This window comes from Anomaloglossus baeobatrachus, chromosome 2, assembly GCF_048569485.1.
Source record: "Anomaloglossus baeobatrachus isolate aAnoBae1 chromosome 2, aAnoBae1.hap1, whole genome shotgun sequence".
In the NCBI taxonomy this organism is placed as follows: Eukaryota; Metazoa; Chordata; class Amphibia; order Anura; family Aromobatidae; genus Anomaloglossus; species Anomaloglossus baeobatrachus.
The window spans coordinates 27,748,554-27,764,448 of NC_134354.1; the positions used below are offsets into that span (position 1 = coordinate 27,748,554).

Consider the following 15,895-nt stretch of genomic DNA (forward strand, 5'->3'; position numbering starts at 1 on the left):
ACACAAGGACACAGGACAGAGGCTGAGTCAACTTTACTCCATGTCAACTGGCTGCAAGTGTGATTTAGTTATTGCCAACACCTGTTAGGTGCCACAGGTAAGTTACAGGGGCTGTTATTACACAAATTACAGAAGCATCACAGGATTTTTCAAACAGTGCCAATACTTTTGTCCATCCCCTTTTTTATGTTTAGTGTGGAATTATATCCAGTTTGGCTTTATGACAATTTTCTTTCTTTTTTTTCATTGAAGACAAATTAAACGAAGCTAATTCCAAAGAATTTGTGATTGCAATCATTGTCAGGAAGAAACTGAGTATTCTCTGACAGAATTGCAGGGGTGCCAATACTTTTGGCCAGCACTGTAGCTAGAGAGAGATAGATAGACAGACAGATAGATAGAGGGATAGATAGATAGATAGATAGAGGGATAGATAGAAAGAGGGATAGATAGAAGGATAGATAGATAGATAGAGGGATAGATAGATAGAGGCATAGATAGAAGGATAGATAGATAGATAGATAGATAGATAGATAGATAGATAGATAGAGGCATAGATAGATAGATAGATAGATAGATAGATAGATAGATAGATAGAGGGATAGATAGAAGGATAGATAGATAGATAGATAGATAGAGGGATAGATAGATAGAGGCATAGATAGAAGGATAGATAGATAGATAGAGGCATAGATAGATAGATAGATAGATAGATAGATAGATAGATAGATAGATAGAGGGATAGATAGATAGAGGGATAGATAGAAGGATAGATAGATAGATAGATAGAGGGATAGATAGAGGCATAGATAGATAGATAGATAGATAGAGGGATAGATAGATAGAGGCATAGATAGATAGAGGCATAGATAGATAGAGGCATAGATAGATAGAGGGATAGATAGATAGAGGGATAGATAGATAGAGGGATAGATAGAGGGATAGATAGATAGAGGCATAGATAGATAGAGGCATAGATAGATAGAGGCATAGATAGATAGAGGCATAGATAGATAGAGGGATAGATAGATAGAGGCATAGATAGATAGATAGATAGATAGATAGATAGATAGATAGAGGGATAGATAGATAGAGGCATAGATAGATAGAGGCATAGATAGATAGAGGCATAGATAGATAGAGGCATAGATAGATAGAGGGATAGATAGATAGAGGGATAGATAGATAGAGGGATAGATAGATAGAGGCATAGATAGATAGAGGCATAGATAGATAGAGGCATAGATAGATAGAGGCATAGATAGATAGAGGGATAGATAGATAGAGGGATAGATAGATAGAGGGATAGATAGAGGGATAGATAGAGGGATAGATAGATAGATGGATAGATAGAGGGATAGATAGAGGGATAGATAGATAGAGGCATAGATAGATAGAGGGATAGATAGATAGATAGATAGAGGGATAGATACATAGAGGGATAGATGGATAGATAGATAGATAGATAGATAGAGGGATAGATAGATAGATAGATAGAGGGATAGATAGATGGATAGATAGATAGATAGATAGAGGGATAGATGGATAGATAGATAGATAGATAGAGGGATAGATAGATAGATAGATAGATAGAGGGATAGATAGATGGATAGATAGATAGATAGATAGATAGATAGAGGGATAGATGGATAGATAGATATATAGAGGGATAGATAGATAGATAGATAGATAGATAGATAGAGGGATAGATAGATAGAGGGATAGATAGATATATAGAGGGATAGATAGATAGAGGGATAGATAGATAGATAGATAGATAGATAGATAGATAGATAGAGGGATAGATGGATAGATAGATATATAGAGGGATAGATAGATAGATAGATAGATAGATAGATAGATAGATAGAGGGATAGATAGATAGATAGATAGATAGATAGATAGAGGGATAGATAGATAGATAGATAGATAGATAGATAGAGGGATAGATAGATAGATATATAGAGGGATAGATAGATAGATAGATAGATAGAGGGATAGATAGATAGAGGGATAGATAGATAGATAGATAGATAGAGGGATAGATAGATATGGGCTGATTCCAGCACTGCTGGGGTGACCGGCGCTGGCTTCTCAGACCTCATAGCAGCCTGTATAATCTCACACGCTTCTGCCCGCAGACATGTTACATACATTGTAGCTCAGAGTCTGATCAGAAGTTTTGGATGATCAGATATCGCATTTAATGAATTTCACAATACTGGTATTAGAATAATTCCAATAATCCAGAACACAATGTCTCCTCCTGGATGAGGACGCCGCGTTGTGTCTGGTTCTGGATTTGGCGGCCATGTTTTGGGCCTGCAGCAGGTTTCCGCTCATGGCCTTCTGTGCGGGGCTGCGTGCCACACTTGCGGATACGCTGACATATTGCCTGCCCCGGTGTGTACATTCCCCTGACTTCTGTGTACAGTAGTGGGATTGAAGAACGCACCTACAATGTTTGGACAATCTCGCGCCTGTGAATCTGCTGTAAACATTCCTCTGACTGATCACAAACTGGAATCATATGCCCTGCCTCAGCCCGGGGCCAAAAACAAGGCTGAAAATAGAATTATAGGCTCTGACATTAAAAAAAATATTATATACTGTATATATATATTTTGGACCATGTACAGTAAAGCATGTCACAGGAAGTGTTGCAAAATAATGGCAGGAATGGCTGGCATTAAGTTTTTAATTCCGCTTTTTTCCTATTTCATTATAATCCTTTTATCCTGATGTTTTATATACAAGGATTATATTATTCTGTTGTGGTCTAGTCACAAGACTTTATAATTATTATAGTTATTATTATTATTCTCCTCACATTATTCATATTATTAATATTGTATTATTATTTGTATTAATATTTTTATAACAATGATATGGTTACGTTTATTATTATTATTACTATTATTATATTAATAATAATAAAATCTATTATTATTAATATAATTATTGTTAACATTATTATTAATATTATCATTTGTATTACTATTTTTGATAGCAATTATATTGTTTTTTATTTTTATTATTATTATTATTATTACTACCATCTTGCTCATATTATTCATATTATCTTATTATCTTATTATATGTATTTTTTCTAATAATTATATATTTTGTTATTATTATTATTACCATCATGCTTATATTATTCATATCTTATTATCTTATATTTTATATGTATTTTTTCTAACAATTACATTATTATTTATTATTATTATTACCATCATGCTGATATCATTCAAATTATCTTATTATATATATTTTTTCAAACAATTATATATTTTTTATTACTATTATTAATGTTATTATTATTATTATTATTATTATTTATATTATTATTTTTATTATTATTATTTTTACCGTCAGGCTCATATTATTCATATTATATTATTATTATCTTATTATTATTTGTATTTTGTATAACAATTAATAATAATTATATATTATAACATATAATATTTTAATAATTATATATTATAATAATGTATAATTATTATAATTATATTTAAAAACAATATAGTATTTATAATAATTATATGTATAAATATATTGCATATTAATAAATAATATTTATATACTAATAATAATAATAATTAGTTATTATTATTCAAATCTGTTTATACTTTGAAAATATGAAAGGTTTTAATAATTTAATGAATGTATATTATTTTATTATTTATTTTTTACACTGTTTTACTTTATTTTATCACTTTTCTTTTTATTTTAACACAAGTATTTTCATTTTTTTTTTTCTATAATTTTATTTGTTCCTATCCCTTTTTTTGGGACTATAACAACATATTTTTGAACTAATCAGAATTTTTTTTTATATAGTCAGGAATATGTTTCTTTAAAAAGAAAAAAAAAAGATCCCCTTTTGCTAATAAAGAAGCCAATAATACTTGTGATAAACCTTATCTCCCATACAGCTGGCACTGGGGTCAGATAAGAGTTGTATTAATTTATATAAGTACAACCATTTATTAATTGACTTATTAATATTTTTTTGATGTAGCAGAGCTGAGTTTGTCATTTGGGCTTTTGTAATATCACTGTAATTATCAAGAAGCGTCTCAGTGACACATTCAGCTCTGCTACAAAGCGGTCTTAAATTTAGTAATAAATGTACGTCTTGTGTTAATATTATCTAATTTTATTTGATGTATTTTTTTAATATATATTTAATGTTTTAAAATTATGGCAAATAAAAAAAATAGTTGAATGTGAGCCTCAGATTACCGATTCCAGATCCGGCAGTGCTCCGAAATATTTAGAAAATTGTATTATGGTTGTAGAAAGCAGTATTTTTTCTTTTCCCACCATGTGATTTTCTACAATGTCACATGCCTGTATAAACCAGCACTGATTCCTCCGCCCCTACACTCCGGAGAACTGCTATATTTTCAGGATTATACAGTAGATAAAGATGACGCAGAGATAAATTTGTCATTGAACTCTTCAGGATACTGTAATTTACAGTGGTATGCAAAAGTTTGTGCACCCCTGGTCAAAGTATCTGCTATTGTGAACAGTTAAGCAAGTTGAAGATGAAATAATAATAATAATTAATAATTTTATTCATTTATATAGCGTTATTAATTCCACAGCGCTTTACATACATTGGCAACACTGTCCCCATTGGGGCTCACAATCTAGAGTCCCTATCTGTATGTCTTTGGAGTGTGGGAGGAAACCGGAGGACCCGGAGGAAACCCACGCAAACACGGGGAGAACATACAAACTCCTTGCAGATGGTGTCCTTGGTGGGATTTGAACCCAGGACCCCAGCGCTGCAAGACTGCGGTGCTAACCACTGAGCCACCGTGCCGCCCATGATCTCTAAAAGGCGTAGAGTTAAAGATGACACATTTCCTTCGGATTTTAGACAAAAAAATAAAATACAAAGATTTCATCTTTTACATTTTAAAAATTACAAAAAGGAAAATGTGCCAATGCAAAAGTTTGGGCACCCTTGTAGACTTGTGTACTCAGACCAAGGTTTTAGACCTTATTAGCCTGTTAGGGTTATGGCTTGTTCAATATCATCATTAGTAAAGACCAGATGATGCAAATTTCTTTATAAAAACCCACCATCCTCTAACCTTATGCCAAAAACCAGCAGCCATGGCTTCTTCTAAGCAGCTGCCTAGCACTCTGAAAATGATGGAGGCTCACAAAGCAGGAGAAGGCTATAAGAATATATAAAAACATTTTCAAGTTGCCCTTTCCTCAGTTTGAAATTAAGAAATAGCCATTACCAGGAACATTGGAGGTCAAGATAAGGTCTGGAAGACCAAACAAAATTTCCACAAGAGCTGCTTGTAGGATTGCTAGAGAAAAATCAGAACCTCTGCCTGACTGCAAAAGACCTTCAGGAAGATTTAGCACTCTGGAGTTGTGGCACATTGTTCTACTGTTCAGAGACATCTGCACAAATATGGCCTTCATGGAAGAGTCATCAGAAGAAAACCTCTCCTGCGTCCTCACCATAAAATTCAGCATCAAAAGTATGCAACATCAGAACATCTAAACAAGGCTGATGTATTTTGGAAACATGTCCTCTGGAGCGATGAGGCTAAAATAGAAATATTTGCTCTTAATAATCAAAGGTATTTGTAGAGAAAAAAGGGCACAGAATTTCAGGAAAAGAATATCTCGCCAACCATTAAGCATGGGGATGGATCAATCATGCCTTGGGGTTCTGTTGCAACCAATGGCGATGGGAACATTTCATGGGTAGAAGGAAGAATGGATTCAATGAAATTTCAACAAATTCTTGATGCAAACATAAAACCATCTGTAAAAAAGCTGAAGTTGAGAAGAGGAGTAAAGAGGAGAAAAGAGGAGGAAAGAGGAGAAAAGAGCATGGCTTCTGCAAATGGATAATAATCCTAAAAACGTCAAAATCCACAATAGACGACCTCAAAAGGCGGAAACTGAAGGTTTTACAATGGCCTCACAGTCCCCTGATATGAGCATCATTGAAAATCTGTGGCTAGACCTCAAAAGAGCAGTGCATGCAAGACAAGCCAGGAATCTCACAGAACTGGGAGACGTCTCCAAGAAAGAGCAGTGCATGCAAGATGAGCCAGGAATCTCACAGAACTGGAAGACGAACCAGGAATCTCACAGAATTGGAAGACGTCTCAAAGAAAGAGCAGTGCATGCAAGACGAGAAAGGAATCTCAGAGAACTGGAAGACAAGTCGGGAATCTCACAGAACTGGAAGACAAACCAGGAATCTCACAGAACTGGGAGACGTCTCCAAGAAAGAGCAGTGCATGCAAGACGAGCCAGGAATCTCACAGAACTGGAAGAATAACCAGGAATCTCACAGAACTGGAAGACGTCTCAAAGAAAGAGCAGTGCATGCAAGACGAGCCAGGAATCTTAGAGAACTGGAAGACGAACCAGGAATCTCACAGAACTGGAAGACGTCTCAAAGAAAGAGCAGTTCATGCAAGACGAGCCAGGAATCTCGGAGAACTGGAAGACAAGTCGGGAATCTCACAGAACTGGAAGATGAGCCAGGATTCTCACAGAACTGGGAGACGTCTCCAAGAAAGAGCAGTGCATGCAAGACGAGAAAGGAATCTCAGAGAACTGGAAGACGAACCAGGAATCTCACAGAACTGGAACACGTCTCAAAGAAAGAGCAGTGCATGCAAGACGAGCCAGGAATCTCAGAGAACTGGAAGACAAGTCGGGAATCTCACAGAACTGGAAGATGAGCCAGGAATCTCACAGAACTGGAAGACGAGCCAGGAATCTTACAAAACTGGAGCCCCAAAAGTCCCTTTGGTCAATATGAAAAGACCAAAGATATATTAAAGAGTTGCAATAATTTGGGGGGACTGTTGGAGCTTTTGCATTGGGGTCCATGAGCTTTAAGTTACAACACTAATTACAAGGTGCAACAACATAATATTTCTTATTATTTGTGTATAGATAAAGCAGAGATGAGTTTATCATGTCTCATCGCTATTCATGGTGAGAACTAAGATGTGTAGTGGGGCCGACTGCAGTCCTATGTAAATCTCTAAATAACAGATCATCACTATGCGGGGTGGGAAATGACAAACATGACTCTGCTACAACTCACAAACTCAGCTCTGCTACATCAGCATGTCAACCAGTATTTGAAGCACAAGATATAATATCCCTCAAAGACCGTAGAAAGTACTTTACCTCCTTTTAGTGTCCTGTTGTAGGATCATGAGATGCAGCAGATTCCATTGGTGACAGGTTTGGAGTTAATCCCACCAGTGGCGGGTGTCATTCTCAGGGTCCTCTGCATATTCCCCACTCCTCCATGGTCAGTGCAGGGCTCAGGTCCTGGTGCAGCGAGTGCCCGGGGGTGCAGCGAGTGCCCGGGGGTGCAGCCCTTCAGGACTTGTCCCGACCCTCCTGTGTGTTGTTGGCTCACACCCTCCTGGCTCCAAGCTGCAGATCACCGCCTGCCTTCCCTTCAATGAGCCGCCTAACACTGGAATAGAAATCTGAGGCTGCACAGCCGGGGGGAGCGGCGGCTCCTGGCCCGAGTTCAGGACGTCTCACATTCGGCCACTGGATATTTAAAAAAAGGAAGTCAAAAAGACAAATGTATCACTGATGACAAACTAAAAATCCCATATCTGTGTCTGCTGACAATGAGAGGCTGAACCAGGTCTCTATATATTATTACTTCTCTGATATGGGTGCAATACTGCTCCTATGTACAAAAATATAACTACTATAATACTGCCCCTATGTACAAGAATATAACTACTATAATACTGCCCCTATGTACAAGAATATAACTACTATAATACTGCCCCTATGTACAAGAATATAACTACTATAATACTGCCCCTATGTACAAGGATATAACTACTATAATACTGCTCCTATGTACAGGAATATAACTACTATAATACTGCCCCTATGTACAAGGATATAACTACTATAATACTGCTCCTATGTACAGGAATATAACTACTATAATACTGCCCCTATGTACAAGGATATAACTACTATAATACTGCCCCTATGTACAAGAATATAACTACTATAATACTGCCCCTATGTACAAGAATATAACTACTATAATACTGCCCCCTATGTACAAGAATATAACTACTATAATACTGCTCCTATGTACAGGAATATAACTACTATAATACTGCCCCTATGTACAAGGATATAACTACTATAATACTGCTCCTATGTACAGGAATATAACTACTATAATACTGCCCCTATGTACAAGGATATAACTACTATAATACTGCCCCTATGTACAAGAATATAACTACTATAATACTGCCCCTATGTACAAGGATATAACTACTATAATACTGCTCCTATGTACAGGAATATAACTACTATAATACTGCCCCTATCTACAAGGATATAACTACTATAATACTGCTCCTATGTACAAGAATATAACTACTATAATACTGCCCCTATGTACAAGAATATAACTACTATAATACTGCCCCCTATGTACAAGAATATAACTACTATAATACTACTCCTATATACAAGAATATAACTACTATAATACTGCCCCTATGTACAAGAATATAACTACTATAATACTACTCCTATATACAAGAATATAACTACTATAATACTACTCCTATATACAAGAATATAACTACTATAATACTACTCCTATATACAAGAATATAACTACTATAATACTGCCCCTATGTACAAGAATATAACTACTATAATACTGCCCCCTATGTACAAGAATATAACTACTATAATACTGCTCCTATGTACAAAAATATAACTACTATAATACTGCCCCTATGTACAAGAATATAACTACTATAATACTGCCCCTATATACAAGAATATAACTACTATAATACTGCCCCTATGTACAAGAATATAACTACTATTATACTGCTCCTATGTACAAGAATATAACTACTATAATACTGCTCCTATGCACAAGAATATAACTACTATAATACTGCCCCTATGTAAAAGAATAAAACTACTATAATACTGCCCCTATGTACAAGAATATAACTACTATAATACTGCTCCTATGTACAAGAATATAACTACTATAATACTGCTCCTATGCACAAGAATATAACTACTATAATACTGCCCCTATGTACAAGAATATAACTACTATAATACTGCTCCTATGTACAAGAATATAACTATTATAATACTGCTCCTATGTACAAGAATATAACTACTATAATACTGCCCCCTATGTACAAGAATATAACTACTATAATACTGCTCCCTATGTACAAGAATATAACTACTATAATACTGCTCCCTATGTACAAGAATATAACTACTATAATACTGCTCCTATGTGCAAGACTATAATTACTATAATACTGTCCCTATGTACAAGAATATAACTATTATAATACTGTACCATTGTACAAAAATATAACTACTATAATACTGCTCCCTATGTACAAAAATATAACTACTATAATACTGCTCCCTATATACAAGAATATAACTACTATAATACTGCTCCCTATATACAAGAATATAACTACTATAATACTGCCCCCTATGTACAAGAATATAACTACTATAATACTGCTCTCTATGTACAAAAATATAACTACTATAATACTGCTCCCTATGTACAAGAATATAGCTACTATAATACTGCTCCTATGTACAAGAATATAACTACTATAATACTGCCCCCTATGTACAAGAATATAACTACTATAATACTGCTCCTATGCACAAGAATATAACTACTATAATACTGCCCCTATGTACAAGAATATAACTACTATAATACTGCTCCTATGTACAAGAATATAACTACTATAATACTGCTCCCTATGTACAAAAATATAACTACTATATTACTGCTCCTATGTACAAGAATATAACTACTATAATACTGCCCCTATGTACAAGAGTATAACTGCTATAATACTGCCCCTATGTACAAGAATATAACTACTATAATACTGCCCCCTATGTACAAGAATATAACTACTATAATACTGCTCCCTATGTACAAGAATATAACTACTATAATACTGCTCCCTATGTACAAGAATATAACTACTATAATACTGCCCCCTATGTACAAGAATATAACTACTATAATACTGCTCCTATGTGCAAGACTATAATTACTATAATACTGTCCCTATGTACAAGAATATAACTACTATAATACTGCCCCTATGTACAAGAATATAAATACTATAATACTGCTCCCTATGTACAAGAATATAACTACTATATTACTGCTCCTATGTACAAGAATATAACTACTATAATACTGCTCCTATGCACAAGAATATAACTGCTATAATACTGCCCCTATGTACAAGAATATAACTACTATAATACTGCCCCCTATGTACAAGAATATAACTACTATAATACTGCTCCCTATGTACAAGAATATAACTACTATAATACTGACCCCTATGTACAAGAATATAACTACTATAATACTGTACCATTGTACAAAAATATAACTACTATAATACTGCTCCCTATGTACAAAAATATAACTACTATAATACTGCCCCATATGTACAAGAATCTAACTACTATAATACTGCCCCCTATGTACAAGAATATAACTACTATAATACTGCCCCTATGTACAAAAATATATCTACTATAATACTGCTCCCTATATACAAGAATATAACTACTATAATACTGCCCCTATGTACAAGAATATAACTACTATAATACTGCCCTCTATGTACAAGAATATAACTACTATAATACTGCTCCCTATGTAAAAGAATATAACTACTATAATACTGCCCCTATGTACAAGAATATAACTACTATAATACTGCTCCTATGTACAAGAATATAACTACTATAATACTGCTCCTATGTACAAGAATATAACTACTGTAATACTGCTCCTATGTACAAGAATATAACTACTATAATACTGCTCCTATGCACAAGAATATAACTACTATAATACTGCTCCCTATGTACAAAAATATAACTACTATAATACTGCTCCTATGTACAAGAATATAACTACTATAATACTGTCCCTATGTACATGAATATAACTACTATAATACTGCTCCCTATGTACAAAAATATAACTACTATAATACTGCTCCTATGCACAAGAATATAACTACTATATTACTGCTCCTATGCACAAGAATATAACTACTATAATACTGCTCCTATGTACAAGAATATAACTACTATAATACTGCTCCTATGCATAAGAATATAACTACTATAATACTGCTCCTATGCACAAGAATATAACTACTATAATACTGCCCCTATGTACAAGAATATAACTACTATAATACTGCTCCTATGTACAAGAATATAACTACTATAATACTGCTCCCTATGTACAAGAATATAACTACTATATTACTGCTCCTATGTACAAGAATGTAACTACTATAATACTGCCCCTATGTACAAGAATATAACTACTATAATACTGCCCCCTATGTACAAAAATATAACTACTATAATACTGCCCCTATGTACAAGAATGTAACTACTATAATACTACTCCTATGTACAAGAATATAACTACTATAATACTGCTCCGATGTACAAGAATATAACTACTATAATACTGCCCTCTATGTACAAGAATATAACTACTATAATACTGCCCCTATGTACAAGAATATAACTACTATAATACTGCCTCTATGTACAAGAATATAACTACTATAATACTGCCCTTATGTACAAAAATATAACTACTATAATACTGCTCCTATATACAAGAATATAACTACTATAATACTGCTCCTATGTACAAGAATATAACTACTATAATACTGCTCCCTATGTACAAGAATATAACTACTATAATACTGCTCCTATGTACAAGAATGTAACTACTATAATACTGCCCCCTATGTACAAGAACATAACTACTATAATACTGCCCCTATGTACAGGAATATAACTACTATAATACTGCTCCTATGTACAAGAATATAACTACTATAATATTGCCCCCTATGTACAAGAATGTAATTACTATAATACTGCCCCTATGTACATGAATATAACTACTATAATACTGCCCCTATGTACAAGAATGTAACTACTATAATACTGCCCCTACGTACAAGAATGTAACTACTATAATACTGCCCCTATGTACAAGAATACAACTACTATAATACTGCCCCCTATGTACAAGAATATAACTACTATAATACTGCTCCTATGTACAAGAATGTAACTACTATAATACTGTTCCTATGTACAAGAATGTAACTACTATAATACTGCCCCTACGTACAAGAATGTAACTACTATAATACTGCCCCTATGTACAAGAATACAACTACTATAATACTGCCCCCTATGTACAAGAATATAACTACTATAATACTGCCCCTATGTACAAGAATATAACTACTATAATACTGTTCCTATGTACAAGAATGTAACTACTATAATACTGTTCCTATGTACAAGAATGTAACTACTATAATACTGTTCCTATGTACAAGAATATAACTACTATAATACTGCTCCTATGTACAAGAATATAACTACTATAATACTGTTCCTATGTACAAGAATATAACTACTATAATACTGCCCCTATGTACAAGAATATAACTACTATGGCCCACCAAATCATCCGTCCTGCCGAATCATTCAGCAGCCACTGTATCTAGGCCCTCTGATCAAGTCTCTCATGATTGGCTGGTACATCTCCAGCTGTATCCTCTATCGGCGCTGCCTCTGCCATTGTCCAATCGGCTCCTTGCAACGTTCATGCTTTTAATGGCGCCGGCTGACACTGTTGGGGGAGTCTGCCCTTTCCGGGCTGCACCCTTCAGGGAGGGGTCTCTTCCGGTTCCTCCTCCTGTTTCTTCAGGGCCGGTGCCCATTTCCCATCAGTATCGTGGGAAGGGCAGACTGTGCATGTGCAATTGCCGGAGATGGGCACCACTGGACATGGGGTGTTTCTTAATCCCCAACTTCTGGATATGCAGGGCAGTGCTTCACGCTCTTTTCCTCACCCCATGGTGAATTTTCCAGGGCTGGGCTCCACTGCACATGGGGCACTTCTTAATCCCCATCTTGCGAGCACACTGGATAGCGTTTATCACTCTTTTTCTTTGGTTCCTCCACGATGGGTGTTTCCAACGCCCGGCTCTCGGCAATGTCTTGTCACCTTTGTTTCCCTGTTCCATAACTTGTTCCTCCCAGGCGTCTTCCTGCAGCCCGTCTTCAAATATTGTGCGAGGGGAGCAAACGTCGAGCTGATAGGGCTCAGCTCTACTTCACCAGGCTGAACCTATGATTGTGATCCGCCTTGCCTGGGGAGTGCGACACTTACCTCGGTCTTCAGGGGAGCGTCCGCCTCCCCGCAGCCGGTCACCTTTGTAGACGTGGCAGGGCAACACATCACACAGAGAGTCTCTTTACAAAACAAAATGGAATGGTATATTTGTTCTTCAACCTTTTAGACAGACATGGCCATTCCTATCCCGTTCTTCTGCCTCTGTTCCCTGGGGTACTTCTTCTAGCCTAGCCCGCTGCCGGGGAATTAGCCTTACAGCTGGCGAGCCTAAGCTTCTACTTCCCTGTGCTCTTCTCACCGTGGCTACCCATGTGCACTCACTGCCTTGGACGGCTTCAGCCCTTCGACTTCCCTAGGCCTGTTTCAAGGAACTCTCTGTCTTGGTCACGTCAGTCTAGTCCCTGGAATCTTCTAAGCCCATTCCGAGGTGAGCCATAGACACTGGACACGTGGAATATACCTCCGGGTTCACCGATGGACCCAAGTTACCAAGTACCGTCCACCCCCCTGCAGATGGCGCCGACTGCAGCACTGCTCCGATTCAGCAACACTTAGACATTTTATTAATCACAACTATTATAAAACTGTGGCGCCCTGGACTAGCCAGGTCGTCACAGGTACTACAACACTACACCCCTACCCCGAGATAGGCACACCAGTCAGACACAAATCCATGTTGCCCCCCTCCAGGGGCTGATATCCACACCAGGTGGGGTGGAGCCAGGCAGTTGGCCCCACCCACTGAGGAGTTCACAGTCCTGGAGGCAGGAAAAGGAAAAGCGTTCAGTTAGGGAAGTGGAAGAGTGAGGAGTAAAGTGGTAGTAGAGGAGCAAACTGACTGTGTCCGGGTACGTGGCCCGGGCACCGAGAGCAAGGTTGGCAGACGGTGGTGGACGTCTGCAGGAGAGGCAGACCCGTAGGACCGGGGAAGGGCGGTGGCCCGCCGGTACCGAACCGGGGAGCGAAGTGAAGCCAGCACAAACCGGCAGGGCCTGCGGACCCCGACCAGGCTTGGAGTCGCCGTTAAACAGGTAAAATCCGTTAGTGACCGGAACCCCAGGGGTTTCCAAACAGCCAAGACCCGATTGAAGGCAACCGTCCAACCAGCACAAGGAAAATACAGCTACCGCCACAGCTAGAGTTCCCAGGGCCAGAGCCTGCGGGCAAAAGGACTCCTCCAGCCCATATCCACGCTGGGGAGCGGGTTACCGGTGGGAAGCCATCGGGACCGAAGATACAAAAAAGGTGCAGGGAAAGGCAGCCACCACCAACCGTCCGGGAGAAACCACAGCAGCCGGCTGCGGGACCCGTTAATCCAGCCATTTGTTTTCCCAGAGACTTTGCATCCATTTGTGGCTGAGTGAGTACTACCGTGTCGTCCGGCACCGCGCTGCGCAGCCAAGCGACCCTGCATCTTGCCAACCCTGCCTCCCCATCACCTCACCGGGCCCAGGGACCACCAACCCCCTACCCACTGAGGGGAGAGAAACATCCCAGCTGCTCCCTGCCATCGCTCCCGGGATCCCCGTCAACAGCAGCGGTGGTGCCCAACCTCACCACAAACCGTGGGTGGCGTCAAGGACCAAATCCCCCAAACCACACTAACCCCCCTTTCACTCACGGGCGAGGAGCGCCGCTCGAGCGTTAGTGAGCGCAGCGCAGCGGCATCCCTCCCCGCCCGCGACAAAACACACACTATAAAATACATTGGACATATATATAGCCACCGTAGGAGTGGGGTAATCTAGCCATTTCCTACATACAGCTTAACATTGTGCTTTGTGATGTATGGCTTGGCATTGTGCTTGGTGATATACGTTCGGTATTGTGCTTGGTGATGTACGGCTTGGCATTGTGCTTGGTGATGTACGGCTCGGCATTATGCTTGGTGATGTACGGCTCGGCATTGTGCTTTGTGATGTACGGCTTGGCATTGTACTTGGTGATGTACGGCTCGGCATTGTGCTTTGTGATGTACGGCTTGGCATTGTACTTGGTGATGTACAGCTCGGCATTGTGCTTGGTGATGTACGGCTCGGCATTGTGCTTGGTGATGTACGGCTCGGCATTGTGCTTGGTGATGTACGGCTCGGCATTGTGCTTGGTGATGTACGGCTCGGCATTGTGCTTGGTGATGTATGGCTCGGCATTGTGCTTGGTGATGTAGGGCTCGGCATTGTGCTTGGTGATGTATGGGTCAGCATTGTGCTTGGTGATGTATGGCTCGGCATTGTGCTTGGTGATGTACGGCTCGGCATTGTGCTTGGTGATGTACGGCTCCGCATTGTGCTTGGTGATGTATGACTCAGCATTGTGCTTGCTCATGTATGGCTCAGCATTGTGCTTGGTGATGTAAGGCTCGGCATTGTGCTTGGTGATGTAAGGCTCGGCATTGTGCTTGGTGATGTACGGCTCGGCATTGTGCTTGGTGATGTAAGGCTCGGCATTGTGCTTGGTGATGTAAGGCTCGGCATTATGCTTGGTGATGTACGGCTCGGCATTGTGCTTGGTGATGTACGGCTCGGCATTGTCTTGGTGATGTACGGCTCGGCATTGTGCTTGGTGATGTACGGCTCGGCATTGTGCTTGGTGATG

General features: G+C 38.4%; 1 protein-coding gene across 1 annotated transcript in view; it reads right to left on the reverse strand.

The window, feature by feature from the left end:
* Positions 1–7,436, reverse strand: part of GJA5 (gap junction protein alpha 5) — a 147,426-nt gene extending 139,990 nt beyond the window's left edge. The window contains exon 1 of the mRNA XM_075332881.1: positions 7,201–7,436. The gene's annotated coding sequence lies outside the window, so the exon portion shown is untranslated. The remainder of the gene's footprint in view (positions 1–7,200) is intronic.
* Between the last annotated feature and the right edge of the window lie 8,459 nt (positions 7,437–15,895).